Genomic DNA, 17,734 nt, shown 5'->3' with positions numbered 1-17,734 from the left:
TTCAATTATAGGGATCTTGTTCAGATAATATGTGGAATATATTTGTTTTGACAAGTACATTGGTGCCTACTATCACATCATCAATTATTTGAAGGTCAATAAAAGTAGTTGTAATGGGATATAGGGAAAAGCTCTTTACTTGTTTAACTCCTAAAAATTACCAGGAATAAGTCCAGACACAGAAGTCTCATGTTTTGCCTGACAATTACTCAAATTAACTGTTAATTGCTTTCTTAAGAGAATAGTTTGCAGCAGTGAAGATGTGTCTCTAAAAATATCCTTTCTATATTATATATAGAATATGTGTGTTGTCCATATATGGAGAAAATTAGAAATCTCATTCTCTCAAAATATTCTACTCTATAAAAATTCTGTCCTGTATTCTCCCTAGCTGTGGAGAGTAAAACCCAGCAATCTTCAGTAGTTGCATCCTGAAAATCTTAATTGCCATGGCAAATCCTGAGTACAACTTGTGTCCCAGCCAATTTAGAGGACTGTGCTTTATAAAGATCTGATGCTTACTGGGAGGCAAACACTTTCAAACAATGCAGTATTACCATGGAGCATAACTCTTTCCATGCTTCCACTTTCTATATAGCTTTTGTAGTACAATCAGAAGTTTAAAATATAATGGAAGCCACCCAAGACCTTCCTTGATAGTAGAATCATCTTGTAGCAAATTGACCAGGACATCAGTTTTGTAGTCGTAAATGCTGCTGCTGCTTTCAAACACATTTCACAATGAATTTACATACTAAAATGTCTGTATACCTACTGAGATACTTTACTCACCCTATGAAATGTAAGAACACACTACTAATAAAATGTTAGGTTTATATGTATATAAACTGAATTCTTAAAAAATATTTGTAAATTCCTTTATTGGTTTAAATTAAAATAAATGGGCTGATATTTTGCTTGCTGAACTTGTGGCATCAGATGTTTTTGAAGCAGAGAGGAATTGAAGGAAATAGAAATTCAGTTGTTGTAGTTAAATTTGTGACAAAGATTAGGAAAAAGCTCTAAGAATACATTTAGTGCAGGTGTGAGTTTGCTTTCCTGCAGAGGAATTTGTGTGTCTCAAAGCAGTATCGGTCGAGTTGAGAACAGAAGATAGGGATAAAAGACCTCAGCACAATAGGGAAGAAACCTGCTTGATCCCCTGCCTATTTAAGTTAATTAGTTAATAGCATATTTTTCCTAAAGCTTTCTTCTGATTGGTTTTGAAATGCATGTAGAAGGGTCAGTATAAGGGAGCCATTCAGCAAACAGGAATGTTAAAATGTTATACTGTGTTTAAATATTTTAGAATCTGTAGAGTTTCAGTTACCTGAGACTGGTACATTCATTAGAAGTGTTACTTTATTGTTTGTGTGGGTTTTTTTTCAGCTATGATGTGACATAAAAGGGGAATATTTATTATGTATGCTTCACTGCTCTTAAGGGAGAAGGTTTTGTTCTGATCAAATGATTTAATAGTTTCCAGAAGTTACTAAGGAGAATATTAAAAATTACTGTAAACTTTTTAAAATCCTCGGTAAGAGTTTATCATGTTTAAGAACAGTAAAAGTTTGGACAGATAATTCTGTATACCAGGAAGTAATAGAGGAGGGCATTTCCAGAGAACTGGGTAAGCTGATATTCTAATACATCAGATGAAGACTGAGATTAGTGTAAGGATATTGGCATGACATTAATCATGAATAAAAATAATGGAATGGCCGAAATGGAATTCTGTTAGAAAATTATGTAGGAGTGTAATGTAACCAGTAATGGTTGATACATAATGTAACCAGTAATGGAAAAATACTCTGTTAGAAAATTATGTAGGAGTGTAATGTAACCAGTAATGGTTGACACAACTGTATGGAAAAATATGAGACTTTTATTTATCTTCTTTTATTATGTGTTTAGTTTAAACTATTAAAAAAATAATTTACTTCTTATTGAACTTTATTGTGCCCTGGTTAAGGAAAAAACTATATGTCCAGGATTGTTGTTATTCAGTATAGTTTGTCTCCTGTTTCTACTGTTTGTTCTGTTATTACTTTGCAGAACCACCACAAAAAGATAGGGAAAATTGCAAGTGCCTGAAAATAAATGAGAAGGGACAAAAACTATATTGCTTTTCAAAGACCTGTAGATGGGTTACAGATTCATATAATATATTTTTTCTAAAATGTGTTTGTATATCAGCTGTGAAGCATCATCATCAAAGCTCAAAGAAAAAAAAATATCTTGATGTCCTGTCATAAATAAGATACGCTCCTAACTCATCCACTAATTATATCAAGTGACCAAAAAAAAATCTTTTGCAATATTTTCATAGATTTATACTAAAAAAAATTATAATTGAGAAATACCCAGATGAATTTTGCTGTAAACTGGAAGATATTTGAAAAGGGAACAAGTAATTATGGAGGGGTAAGGCTCTTTAATGGAGCAGCAGGTGAATTGGGAGGCTGATATCACATGCAGAAAAACAGATAAGATGAGCACTCACTAGAAAAGACTAAATGAAAGAGGGCAGTTTTCAATTAGCAGGGATAATTACTGACAGAAGTCCCCCTTGCCATTTTGAAAGGGATTTTGTCCATCAGTACTTTGATAGTAACTCCTGATAGTGGTAGTGATCTTTGAATGTTGAAAATGGTAAATATTAAGTTTGAGAGAAAGATTTGTTTTATTTAATAGAGAGCTACTTTTTCTTAAGTGAATTATTCCATCAAGGTTACTCTTTGCTTCAGTTTGTTTCGGTTTTTCTGTTTCTGTGAATATTGTTGTGACTGATAGCAGTTGAACATGTTTCCTCCACACACAGAAAACTAATTTTTAAGAATATAATAGTATATTAAGAATTATGCATATTTAATGTATTGTATATAATTATATATTAAAAATTAGGATTATATATTGGAAAAATTTATTTTTCTATATTGCTTACATTCTGTACTTGATTTTTTTCTGTGTGTAAAATCTCAGTTATGCTGAAGTCAGTGACAAAGCTTTCTTTTCTGGTTTCATTAAAGTAGAGTCAATTTAATGTTTTATAACTGGTCAATATTTACTTTTTTAAAAACAGAACTACTACAGAACAACTGTGGAGAAAAAAAATCTGTTTTTAGACTTGTTGACAAATGAAAAAAAGACTACTAAGTTTAACCTGCATATACTATATTTAATAAATTTTTTGAGGTTAATTTTAAAGTGCTCAGATCATACTAGAAGAGCAGGTTACAATGATGTTTTTTCCCCCAAGTAAGGACAACCACATGAATGAGATTTTCTGAAGCAATAACTTTCTGATAAACATTTAGGCTGCCTTCTGCTTAACTTGGCTTGTAAGCTCTGTGACATCCTAAGCTACCACAGGTATGTGAGGTGTATTCTAAACTGTAATTTTTGAGTCTATCTTGTTAATACTAATGTGTTTTATAGTACAGATGTGTAGTTAGAGCTGCAATATTTGATAATTGTGTTTCAAAACCTTTTTGCTACATGGATTCAATGTACAGTTATCTGTGATAAAACTGCAGGTTCATACAGAGAATAACTAGTTTACAGTGGTCTAAAAAAACCTTTCCCGCATCACAAATTACTCTTTATCTATAGCTTTTTGTAATACTAGGAATAGCACAAAAAAGGGAAAATAGTGGAGTCCCAAATAAAGGACACTTGTTTGCTTTGGGTATATGTTGGTTGTTTTTAAGCTGTACTTTGACTTATAAATAGAAGCATAGACTTATGTTAAAATGTTGTTTCAATGAGAAAAAAAGCTGTTAACAGTTTTCAGGTAAAACTTTAGATGCATATAGACAGCATTAATTAGATTTTGGGCTGTATAGGTCATGAGTCAAACCCCAAATGTACTAAAATTTTTTTTCTTAAGGGAGTTAAACTGTTTGTGGTGTAATTTCTCTGTGGACCACTTTTCTGGCTGCTTTTGCACATTTAAAACATGTTACTTTTCAAAATAAAGCAAAGTGTTGGTAATTTTGTGCCTTTAATACTGTGCTGCTATATGGAAGGAGAAAGTTTTGGTGAATACAAGCATGTAACATGCTTTGAGCTTATTTCTAGTCTCCTTTGTTAATTTTGCTGTCATGTGAAGATCTGACTCTGAGAATTCTTGCCTTGATGTGTATGTACCTCAAGACATCTATTGTCCTTTCAGGCTATATTGAAGAGAAATGGATAAAGGAAGGAAGGGTAGAATTCTGTAGTCATATAAGGAGACTGGTTGTCTCCAGATCCTAACGATATTGTGGATAGTTTAATGCTTGGGCCTAAGGAATTATTGAGGAGTGTCTCCAGTGTGCAGAACAGGAGGACTGATAAGTGGTGTGACATAATCATTGCTCTATTCCCTTGTTTTAAGAAGGCTTAGGGTAGTGCCAAGTAACCTGACAGTCTTGGGGGTACCTTTATTTTTTACACCAGAAAAAAGCAATGAAAGCTGCTTGCAGGATATATACATTTAATAGAATATAGTGAGTTGTAAAGGATCCATAAAGATCATCAAAATCCAACTCCTTTGAAGATGAATAATATTTTCAGAAGTAAGTAACTTAGGGATGCAGGTTTTTAATATATTTTTTAAACTATTTCCTCTACCACAGCTCTGTATGTGGGTAGTTTAGTCATTCTACTGAGAGGTGGGATGCTAATCAGCCAAGTGACATGCAGACTGAATGTACAGCAATTCTGTAAAGTGGTAGTTAAACCTTTGTCAACAGAGTGTGCAGAGAGTCAAACTGATACTTGAGGAAACTTCAGTGCATGTACAGTTATCTCTGTGTGTGCTGAGAGAAAGAACCTGTGCTTTTGCTTGAAAAACCTCCCTGTAGGAAATAGTGGAAATAACTCCCAATGATAGTGAAATACTGGGAATGCTTCTCAAGTAGAACCAATGAACTGTCTGTGTCTGTGCAGGAAATTAGGAATATCTAACCTACAAAATGGGTTACTGTGCTTTTTAAATTGGTAGACATTAAAAAAAAATCAAACAAGATTCTTCGATGCTCAGTGCAGTATTAAGTTCAAAATGTTCTCTTGGATTCCATATGTCAGATTTAATGAAATCTAAAAAAAAATTCTCATCATTTGGAATTGACTGTTTTCTATATTTGGTTTTTGTTTTTGAATATTGTATACACTGGAGGATAATGCCATTCATAAGCATATGTGTTACAAAAACATTGATCTTAGTTTATCTCATTATCTCTTAAAGGGTCATCACTAACTCACTCCTATAAATGTGGTATTAAGGGTAGCTGGTATTGTAAAAATTAAAATTTCTAATCTCTTCCAACCTTTATAGGTGTTTTTAGGGAAGAAAAAAGCTAAGATCTCCTCTTCCTCCTTGCAGTTTTAGGGGTCCTTATGCAGTGTTCTGAGGCATGAGAATACATCTGTACTGAAATACTCAAACACAGCAACATCTTGCTTACAATCTGTTGGTTGTTTCAATAAAATTAAGGGAGCGACATTTATTGATAATGAATTGATTTGCTCTGATGAGATGAAATTGTCCTTTGATTCTATTTCTCATACAGACTTCATGGCTAAGGGTCATCTGTGGATATCCCTTGAAAAAGGTGGGAATGCTTTGCTATGATATAGGTGGGTGAGATTCACAAAAGCAGATTTCATCCAGGGAAGTTCAATTTTCTCTGTAGTCAATGGAGACAAAGAAGGGTCTTCTGGAGTGAAAGACACTGAAAGTTCGATACCTTCCATGGCTGAAATAAAAGGTAATGTTCTGTCTACTCTTTTATAAAGGAAATTAAGGGAAACTAGCCACCTCATCTTACAATTTGTCTTTGTGGATCTCACTCTGTTTTAAACAGCTGTGGTCTTGTATTTGCTCCAAAAGAAAGCAAGAGTGCATATCTTCCTGGTTCCTCATAGTTTCTTTGCACCGTGTGGGTAATAGGCACTTCTTCCTCCAGTTTCTTTAACCATAAGCTCTGCAATGGAGTTATTTCCTTTGGGAAATTATTTTTGTTCTGTATATTCCCCTAGGAATTTTCCATTTCCATTTAGTAAAGAACATTTGGTTTGGTTCATATTCTCATTGCACAGTGGGTTCTCTATAGTAGTTCTTTCCACAGGAATGCTGCTCAGTAATTCTCTCCAGTCCCATCATTTAACAACCTGCCAGCTGTGTGCTTCCTTGCATGATCAGTAGAGCTCAGGAAGTTTGTTCTACACCTCATGTGAGGTTTTAGCTATTTTTATATATTTTCACCATTAACTTTTGACAAGTAGCTTAGCATCACTTTAGAGGGAATTGCTTACATGGAACCTGTCAATGCCATCAGATTTCAGCTGTGCAGACCTGCAGTGTGAGTCTCCTATGCCATCTTTCTTTATGGACTCCTAATCAGATTACAAGGTATCTGTTGGTAACAGTGGAAGCAGGGACTAGAGGTGGTTCTAGAAAAGATATGAATATGGGCTATTCATAAATATGAGTGAAAGTAGACAAATGTTTTTCCTCAAGTTCCTATCATTTTATCCATGTTGAATGTTGCCCTTGTCCATAACAAATATTTCTTTCCTCCACCTCTTTTATCCTTTCAGATACTAAAGGAAGGGGGGGTTGCTACTCTTTCAGGGGATGTAACTGTATAACTTAGGTCATGTTTCTGAGCTCCACCAACTGAAAACATCAAAGTGAATTTGTTCTGATATTTGGCCAACTTATTTAGTCATCCCTCTAGACAAAACGTTTATCTGGATTTTTGGTCTGCAGTGTGGCTAGAGTGTATGCTACCCAGATGTGTTTTTCTAACTTTGATGCAATAGAATAAAGGAAACATAAATACCCTTTTGAATACATCTTGTTATGGCCAGTAATAGCTGAAACCAAGTTAAAACTATTAGATTTGACTGAGCCGGAGCATGAACTTCAGCTGTATTACATCAGGGGAACAAGAAAAGTGTTTAAATTAAGTTTTTGTTTTTTTTTTTAAAGGAAAATCTTTTCTTATCAGAAAGCCTATCTCAGCCAAAATCAGTAAGAGCATTTGTTACTAATTTAGTGGGGTGTGTTTGCATGTGATTATATATTAGTGTTGAAAAGTGAGCTCTTTCCTGTTCTACATAATTGAGTGGATATGCAGTAGAATTATCCTTAAACTTCTGCTCAGACAATGAGGAGATTTTTCTGATTTAAACCAGAGAAATTACAAGGTTAATTATCCCATTTCAGACACTGAATTGTACCTGACATTTGCTATCTCTACCCTATGCTCCCCAAGCTCAAGCAGCCCTACTGGGAATCTTAGTCTTAGCAGGACTTACAAAAGACTGTAGATCTTGTCCCATCTCCTCCTTAAATTCAGCTGCTTGTTAGAATAAAGGAGAAGTTGAGGAATCAGATGTTTGCAAGGAAGGTTGTTATCTAAATGCATTAAGGCTTGTGCATTTGATGGGAGGCTAATTTGTCAAAATTTCCCTTCATGGATAAAATGGTTCTCTTCTAGGAAGTGATGTTGAACTGTGAATCTTTTTAAGTGTGACTCCAAAGACTTTAAAAGTGAGAGATTCTTCCACTTAACTCCAGGTGGACTGAACTGTTTTGTTTTTCTGTGCTTGCTAGGGTAATAGGTAGTGAGGCTAGGTGAAAAATGGGTAACTTTGCCACACATCTCTTTTTTCAATAGAGAATTGTTGCTAAACATACTGGGAAGTGTTTCATTATACTGTTTACTAGCTCTTCCGTGTTTTCATTCATTTTAAGGAGAAAACAACAATGAGGGATATGAGTGAAGCTAGTAGCTGTCGTACTGCAAGTAGGTAAAATGCCATATTTCCAAAGACGAAGTGTTTCATTATACTGTTTACTAGCTCTTCCGTGTTTTCATTCATTTTAAGGAGAAAACAACGAGGGATATGAGTGAAGCTAGTAGTTGTCGTACGGCAAGTAGGTAAAATGTCATATTTCCAAAGATGTGAGGGAAGGACTTTTTCTGTTACTGCCAATTGTGAATCATTTTTTACGACATTTATCAAAGACTAAGAGACTATAAGTGCATCATTAAATACTGTATTTTGAATGAAAGTCAGAAAGCCATATAGCTTCAGCTTTGTTTAGAAGTGCAGCAGGAGAATGACATAGAATGTTATGCTGAATAATAAAGTCTCACTCCTGTGAGTGTGTATGTGCATATATAATGGAACACTTATTTTTTGAAACTAACCCATAGCCTATGGTGAGATAGGCTTACTTCATTAGAATAATCCTGAGATAAAATGTTTACACCCTAAAATAATCAATTGTTTTGTGGCTTATCTTCTTTTGAACATAAAATGAATCAGGTACTGGAATGAATATTTTCTTACGTTTTTTTAAAATTTTGTTTTTAAAATTTTTATTGTTTCTATTTCTGCCTAAGTTCTAAATCTTATGTTTAACTAGCTGAATGCACTGACTGAGTTTATTGTGTGGCTAAGGCAGGTGTGCAGGTAAAGAAAACTGCACCTGGTTGTGTACCTGTAGGCATTGTGCTTGTGAATTAGCAAGGTATTTCAGGTGGGAATTTTCTTAATTCTTCATTTTGAGAGAAGAGAGTTAGAAGGTGCAGTTCCAGGTGTGCAGAAGAATAAGTATCATTGGCCATTATCTGCAGCACAACTAATTTGGTGTCCTAAAAATATTTGTTCTTTTCATCAACACCTGAAGATTTGCTGTTGAACACACTGTAATGTTCAACAGGTGTTTTGTGTTTTGTTTCCTTTCTGTAGATCGAGGGTTTCAGGCAGGGATATGATAAGCTCTTTGCAGCTTCATTATTAGGTTAAGACTGCCTGCTGTATGACTGAGCAGTAGGATATTTTTAGTCCTTCAATATTGTCTTGCCCCCAGAAAATGAAATTACTCCACAAAAAATAATCATACCTGTATGGCAGTACCTGTTGACTTAGAAGTTTAATGTCACATGAAGTAGGATGCAGTTCATAAAGGTTTTTTTGCTGGGTATCGTGGTGAAGCAAGCATTAATATGATCTGTGCTGTAGTTCATCTATGGAGAAACACAAGTTTTGTTTGTCTGACACTTATTGTTGTGGCACCTTGAATGAACAATGAATTTTTACTTTCCTAAATGATACAATGATGCTTTTGAAACAATTTTTCCACCTAGTAAATCCAGTAAGACTAGAACTTAAGTCTCTTTGCTTAATTTTCATCAAGGTTTACAGACTGTGTTTTGTGACTGAGTTTTACAAAACCTGCATTTCATAATGATGTTCCTATGTTTTGAAATGGTTATGTCTCTTTCAGTAAAAAAAGAATAGAAGACATTATAGAAAACTTTTAATTCAAAGACAAAGTATTCAAGCAAGCAATTAATGTATGATGACCTTTCCACTTTGACTTGGGAAGCTTGTTTTATTTCCAAATGTACTGTCATGTGTTCTCAAGATTTCACTAATAACAGAGAAAGTCTATAAGTGTCTCAAAATAGAAAAGTAATTTTAATGAGAGAGGTCCTGAAATTAGTATTATAATTAAGTCTGAGCTTCTAATTATCCTGCCATCCATTTTCTTTGATTTCTATGTTTGGATTTTGTTTCCAGAATGTGTAGTTTTAATTTAATCATTCTTAGTCTTACTTTTACTCTTAGACACTGTATTAGTCAACCACAATGTTTTTTAATCACTTAAAATTACATACTAGCTCAGTCTGAATAGGGAGTTCTGGACGTTTCTTCAGTTAATTTAGTATAAAGCAGAAGTGCCAAAATTACAAGTGGGATTGACAGTGGCTTGGAATTCAGGTTAGAACATCTCTATCTTCAACTGGCTTGCTGATTTGTTTGATGTTGATACTTTTATTGTTAAAGGTCTCAGAATAGAATTTGGTGGAATAGCTTTGTGTTCATTTATACAGAGAGGAAATATCTATATTGTGTATCAGATTTGTTGTTATTGCTCTTTTCAAGATGTATTTGACAACATGTTTTTGTTTTTCAGTATTACAATAAGATAGAGATGTGAACCGAAGCTGTTCTAGCACTTGTTTTACAGTGTACTTTCTGGGAAGCAATAATTTGTGGATTTATTCTAGATTTCTAAAACTACTCTCATCATGTGATAACTAGGTTGCTGCAAATGCTTTTTTCCCCACTAGGTGCATATGACTGATGACAGTGAGGGTAGTGGTCTTTGATAGGATGAAATCCTGCCTTTACTGAATGGATACAGTGGTCCCACTGAGGTTATTGAATCCTTAATTTGACCCATAGAGCTTCACTGTACATTAATTTTTGCAGAAGTACAATCTATGTTTTGTCTTGTTTTCTTGGCCATCCATAATGTAATTGCTCTGATAGGCAATAAAAACTTTTCGGGTTGGGTCTCCTGGTTTTTACACTGTTTGTTTAGGTGCAAAACTTATTTAAATACACAGTTGAAGCATGCAACTTCAACTGTTTAATTTTTTTTTTCTTTTATTGTAAAGTTTTTTTGGTCGTCATTACATAATGCCATGTATTCAGTGACATAGACTGACACAGACCAAGCTCTCCACCTCTCTGTCTCCATTTAGCTCATGTTTGGCTGCATTTTATATACATTGCTGCCAATTCAACCAGAGCTTTACAATGAAACTCTGTCTGCAACATTCATTGACTATCACAGATTCTGTGACATATCTGTGTGCTATTTAGCACATCCCTTTGCCTAAATAGAACTTTTGTTTTGAAGGGTTAAGTAAAGCATTCATTGTAACTCACTCTGTTCTTGGGTTTTATGTAACTTGTAACAGATGTTGCTTCACTTGGATAAGCTACTAATTTTATAACTCCACTTTTAAATTTGGATTTTATAATGTAGAACTTATTTTTAAATGTATTGCAAAGCATCATATATATTTTGGAACATGCTTGTAGGCTAATTTTAAGAATTCCCCCCCCACCCCCCAATCTTGGTATTTAATAGTTGTACCAAGTAAGAATTGGTTACTTCTACTCGCTGTTGCAATTTCTCACATTCAAAACTGCTTGCAATATTTACCTGCGGATAGGCCATTGAGAGGAGGTGTCAAGTATTTATATAATCATCTTCGTATTGTTACTATTGACCATATTAATTAATCTGGTATCTCAAAAATGGTAAACCCTAAAAAAACCCACAATCAAACACAAAAAGCCAATAACATATGAAAAGAGAGATTAATATAGATAAGTTTATTAATCAAGCTAAAATAATCTTAACTGTGATGCTTACTGCAGATGGGACATCAGAGACAAAAGGAATTCCTCATTTCTGTTCCCATGGCTTTACACAAGGAAGGTCAGTTAAGGATGGGCAGCAATATAAAGCATGAAGATGGTTTAAATAAGCAGCAACTGGCAACAGTGATGGGAACAAGCAGGTTTTTGCCACTACATTAGTGTTGCTAAGGCAGAAAAAAAATTGAAATTGGTTTATGCACATGAAGAGCTGCATGTTTAGAATCAAAGGAATATGAATTTCTTACTTTAATTAGAATGTACTAATTTAAAGTAGAGCTAACCAGGTGGTCTTCATTCTTTTTTTTTTCTTTACTGGAGAGGTTGTTTATATACTTAGTACAGACAAAATGGAAAATTCCTATGGAACAAGGTGACATTGATCTATCAGGTTTTTAATTTGGGTTTAAATGTATTGGTAATCAAGTACTTTTGGATAATGCAGTCAGGTGTCTGGGGTTCTAAACCCACTAAATATTTTGCAATAATTTTCAAAAATAATTCTATTCAGACTATAATGGTGTAGATAAAAGCTAGAGAGAGAGAGAGACTTCTGAAGAAGAAGCCTATTTTCTTATTGAGTAGTTTAAAGAGGAAAAATTAAAAAGCTGGAGATATTTTTTCCTTTTGAACTGACCATATTCATACTACTATGCTGCTGTATAGCTGAAATTATATTTACTTTATCCCCAAAGATTTTCTTACTGACATCATTGTCATTAGTTCTTAAAATGAAAGAATTAAAATAAATGATGCAGCATGATTCTCTGTGGCAATAATCCACTCACACTTTGGTTTTGTGTAAAACACAGCTTTGATACTTGTGAAGTTGCAAAAGAGGGTTCTGAGTGTAAACAATACATGCATTTAGCTCTTGTAAGTGTCGGAGTTGGCTGTCATCAAAATGTGCAGCCTTTGTTATGCTTGTAGATGGTATTGCTTTGTGGTAAAATCCAATTTAGAAAGGTGCAGTAGAGCTGTTAATGATAATTCTGTCTTGGAAGCAACAGAAGAAAGCAAAACCACACAGCTTCCCTGACAGCCCTCAGCATTTTCTTAATCTAACTCTTGTTTCCAGAGGCACAGACTGCTATAGTAATTACTCGTGTTAATTTCATGTTCATCAAGTGAGGCAGTAGATTTTCAGGAGGTAGCTGTGTGCATCCTGATAAAGCATGGGTCATCATGCTGCAATGTCTTTTGTCTCTGCTGTCTTCTCTCATCAAGGCCATGTTGAGCTTCACTTGAAAGTCGAGTATTTGGCGTCTAGTGAATTGATGCTTTGTTGTCATCATGGTGGTCCTGTGCCTCAATTTAAAGAGCTGCAGTCATGGTTAGCACAAGCTGAGACATTCTCATAAGGGTCAGATAATTGTGGCCCGGGGTACTTAATCCCAACGTGCGCTCTCACGTCGCCACTGCCACGCTGTGGGAGCGCCACGGCGTTTAGAAATGCTCCCTTGTGACAGGGACATGGTTTTTCTTCCTGGTGACAGAGCGCTTGATAAAGATCGCCCTCTGACATGGATATCTCTGCCCGCATTCCATAAAGCTTCAGTCACCTGCCCAAAGCTCTGTGCACAATGGCTGTTGAGTGAGATGGTCTGCACAGGGAATCAGGCTGCTAATCACTCTTTCTCTGTGTTGGAAACTAATTTCAGACTTGCCTGTTTAAAAAACCAAAAAGTTTACTCCTAGAGTAAGGGTATTAAGAATATTATATATTGAGGTAAAAAAAGGGGCTTATAAGAAAAAATGTATTTGAATTCAAATGCTTACACATCCCATGTGAATTCAGATGTGTGATGGAGACTTCTTAAAACCACACAAAAAAAAGCTTTAGACCTTGTTTTAGGTTTGGCAACTGAGTTATATTTCCTTCTCAAAAATTGGGAAAAGAGTGAAACTAGTAGTAAATGTCCTGTGTCAACAGCAATGAAGAAGCCATAATTAGCATTTCTCAGGTCTCCATTTCTACCTGCTATATATTCATTAACAGCCTGCTTTATGAAGATCTAATTCTGCTTAAAAATAGTTGAAAGGGATTGGATCAATTAACTTTCTTGCAATAAATTATTCTGTAAAAACAATTGCCAGAAGAGACCTGTGAGCTTCACCATCCCTGAGTTCATTTCAGAATAATTAAATTTCCAATGTTATCTTATTGTAACAGCATTTTCATACAAGAGTTTCTCATAAGTGCTATGGATGACGTGTAAAGAGGTTCTCTATTTTTTAAGTGCCAAAATTCTGTTTGTTCATACTTCATTTCTGCTAAAAATAAAGTTACTTCAAAATTCCGGAAGCTGAACCCAACGTATGAGAACTAGATGACAGTAAGACTAATTTGCTATTTTTTACCAGTTGTGAATGACTGGTTTTTTCCTTCTTTTTTTTAAATAAAAAAAAAGAAAAGCAAATTATCTGTCACTTTTTCCTGTTCTCCATTTTAGGATATGGCATAAAATTTGGCAGAGTTTTCAGTCCCAATGGTGTTAGGGACTCCAAGAAAATATACTACCAACACAAAGGAAGCTCCCTGGAACTTCATGCTCATTTCTTGCCCTTTATTTTTTCAAAGTTTTCTTCAACTTCTTATCCAGCTAAGAAGAAAGTGATTTGTGTTTTTGGAACTGTATTTGTTTTGTTTTGTTTTGTTTTTTTGGTATTATTAGAATAAGCCTGGGAGAGTAATTATTATGGTTATTATTGCGTCAAGAAATTTGTGTATATGTACGAGAATGGGTTATGTTGCAAACCTTTTTCAAGAGGCATAACTAATTTTGAAGTTATTGCTGGATGTTAAACAATACCCTAAAAATATGTTACATTACCACTAATGATGGAGAACTGTGACTGGTTTTAAAATTTGCATCAGCATTAGTTTACAATTTTCACATGTTTGACATCTTACAAGACCTACTTAGCAATGAAATGTGCATGGAGAGACATCTTTCTGCTTAAACACTTAAGGCTGGAAACACTGAGAAATGTTCTATGCTTGGAAATTACTGAAGTCAAATCTTTGTAATAGTGTTGGGGTATGAAATTCTCAAGAATATTAAAAAGTTCTGGATTTCAGCTCTACCATTGCAGCTGTGAATATGAAATTTAGTAAAAATTTTAAACATGATCTTTGTTTAGAAAGTAATTCCTTATTTTTTTTTTTTACAATATGCTTTCATAGTAACTTAACTGGCCTTTAGTTTTCTGTAGTTACATGTAGTGGAACATAGTAGGAGTCTGTTCAGAAAAAAATTAAAAATAATATAAATTAAAAGGAAGTTTTGATCATTATAAAAATATATTTTCAATATTGTACTGCCCCATTATTTCAGTATCTCTTAAATATTTCCTGCTTCAGATACTTTCATAAATTTTAGAAAGACTGTTTGAAAAACTTATTTTTAGTTTTCTTTGTTTGAAAGCTTTGTGATATTGAAGAAGGAGAAAGAAAAATGTTAAGTAGGCAGTGAAAGGTCTTATGCAATATAGATGGACTTTTTACATAATAGTTTCCAGTTGGTCTAAAATCTTTATATGTAAGCTACATTTGAGACTGTTTGTTGCAATGTATTTTCCTACCTATTCTGTGAAAAAGTGAGACAGGGAGAGATTTTCCTTTTTTATAAGATTTTATATCTATTTAGAAAAATTTTAAAATAGATAGTAAACAGATTGAACAGCTACTCTGAAAACCGAAAACAAAATTGGGAAATGATGGAGAAATTATGAATTTGAAGAGACTAGGATTTCACATTGCAAAGGGTACAGATCCTTTATGTTCCTCAAATATTACAAAATATGAATAGAGATGTTCAGGCAAAAATAAAATGATTAAAAATATTAATATCATGTTGTTAAAACGTACTCATTTCTAAATTCTGTAAGAGTTTGATTGAAAAGCCCCAGAATTCTAAAATTTGTAGCTCATATCCTGGGAGATTTTTAGAGTAATTTTACTCCATGGGAAAAGATTTTTTTTCCCCCCTCCTGTCATGTATTTACTGTGTAACCATGTATTGTCAAGATTTCTTTAGTCTTGAGGCTTTTTAAAAATTACTACGCCTGTGCATGCCTACATTATAGTGTAGTAATTCATATTGTATTGTCCTGTGTCCTGGATATTCCAAATGTCAGAAAGCTATATTCGGTCACTTCATCTGTTCATAGAACAATTAGAAGTGTTTTTATCCCCTCCTTTGTTTTTCTGCAAGTGTAAAGTGGAACTTGTATATATGCAGTTATCTGAAGATTTAATTGCTGTGTTTCAGTGATTTGCAATACTTAAAGACTGCACTTCTCCTTTAGAAACTTAGGTCTACCACTTTTATAACATTTACCTGATATTATTGTGCATGAGAATTGTAGAATTTTGTGCCAAAGAAGAACTTTTCATAGTTGTTCTTCTTAAGGGTTTTTGTGAAACTGCTTTTAAAATAGGTTATGGACTTGGTACATCAGGCATTGTTTGGAAGTACTGGGATATTTGTTTTACACCTAGAGCCTATGAAAAGGTGAGCATCTCCTTTGTTCATGGTTATAAAATGGAAAGAAAACCTGTTCTAAAATGAAGGCTCCATAAGGTAAAAGGCCACATCAGTTACTTCTCTTTATGCTCTTTGTGTTTCTGAAGCACATAGGAGAGTGTCAGGTGAAATACAGCAGAGAGTGAGAAATCACCTGGGAATTTTTGAATGACTCTAGAAAGTAGCCTTTGCTGTGTAAGTGGGGTTCAGGTAGTTGTCATACAAAGGTAACTCTATTTGTTTGGTTCTTCAACAAAATTAATGTCTGAGCATTATCCATAATAGGGTACTGGTAGCTTGACAGGAATTCTGAATTGTACTATTCCAATCAGTGATGGCATTGTAGGAAGCATACCAGTGAATGAGCACACCTCATCAGCATATTAAATTAATCTTCATTCATGGTTCTTCCAAATTTTCAGTTTTATATTGGACAGGAAAAGAGATTAGATATTTGAAGTCCTCTGTTAGACTGAGGGAGATTTTACTGTTGTTGCTTGTCTCAGAAAGATGAAACTGTACGATGCATAAAATTGCTGGTTATGTGGCTCAGAGACAGCTGATGTAGGTTGCTACATAGTGTGCTGCCTATCAGGTGGCTTTGTCGCCCATAACTCTTGGAAAGTGACTGTGATATGGAACTTTACCTTTTGTAGAACATGAGGTGTGGAAAGCATCTAGGCTTTGGTCAGAGCAAACTGAATGCCAACACAAATGCATGAGGTGACATGTTGGTGATATCATTACTGTTCTCTGACCAAAGTTTGTTATGTTGCTTTTCACTGCTTAGGATTAATTTCTTGGTTCTCCTTCACGTGGTTAGCTAGGGATTTTTTGTTTGTCTATTTTGTTACTTGGCTCTGATTTATGTAGTGTTTGGACTCATGGGTGTCCTGTGGGTTCGCTGCTTTATTTGGAAAGATTACATTTAAAAATCTAAAACAAAAGCCATCAACACATTTTGTTTGAAATGTTTCATATTTATAGTTCCCTAAAATTCTGTTTTCTTTATCTTTCCAGTCACATGGGAGCTTGGAGGGAACACAGATACATCTCTAATGCCAGCATTGCAGATTAAAAATAGTTTTCCTCCACCAAATGCTAACAGCTGGTTGGCTCTCTTTCCCTGCTGAAGATGCATCATATAGTATTTTCGTTTTCCTGCTGTTGCCAAAATGTTAATGGATCAGGCTCTGCAAGTTGTACTTTGTAAATTCTGTTGTAATACTAATTACACTTAACTGCATTTCTATGAGGCTTTTCACAATTCCAGTGAGGCACCTATTACCCTGTCTTGCAAATAAATAAACGGAAAGTGGTTGAGAGAGGTGCTTTGTGTTGATTTAAATAACAATCAGATAATTGATTTAAATAATTTAAATTTGTGTGATTTAAATAACAATCAGATAATGCTTCTGTAAACCAAGTGTTGTTTGGGTAGCATGGAGGTGTCATGGCACTCCTGAGAACAGGTCTTCTAAGTTGTGCTCCCCCGGGATGAATCCCTAAACTTTATACCTTTCCTTTATTTGAAGTACTCCAGTGCAAATACTGTGGAAAGTCTCTTGTCCTACTGACGTTACAGCAATTGCCTATTGAAATTATTTCTGAACCAAGTATCATATAATAGATTTTCTGGTTTTCCCCATCTTGAAGTACTCAGCAAAACTCTTACCATATCAGAAGAAGTGAATCTGTTACTTTTATTTTATTTTGAAAATTATTTCATAATATCTGGCACTTAAACTGTTATTGCCTTCATATGCATGATCCATAATGTTTACATTTTGGCATAAAAGCTGAAGAAACTAGGGCATAACATGGAGACACATGAGAGTTAATAAAATAACAGATGGCAGCTGTGTTCCAATGGAAATAATTATATGCTGTCTTTTTAATAGCAAAAAATCAATGTGTTGTTTTTGATTGATACAGTAGGTTTACTGGTCACATGGAGATTAGTG

The 17,734-nt window shown here is 34.4% G+C and overlaps 1 protein-coding gene across 4 annotated transcripts in view; it reads left to right on the top strand.

The window, feature by feature from the left end:
* Positions 1 to 17,734, top strand: part of BBS9 (Bardet-Biedl syndrome 9) — a 287,548-nt gene that overhangs the window by 109,326 nt on the left and 160,488 nt on the right. The window lies entirely within an intron of this gene.

The sequence above is a fragment of the Passer montanus genome, unplaced genomic scaffold, assembly GCF_014805655.1.
Source record: "Passer montanus isolate IOZ18808 unplaced genomic scaffold, ASM1480565v1 scaffold32, whole genome shotgun sequence".
Taxonomy (NCBI): Eukaryota; Metazoa; Chordata; class Aves; order Passeriformes; family Passeridae; genus Passer; species Passer montanus.
The sequence above is the reverse complement of the archived record's forward strand: the minus strand, read 5'-3'. Positions and strand labels throughout refer to the sequence as shown.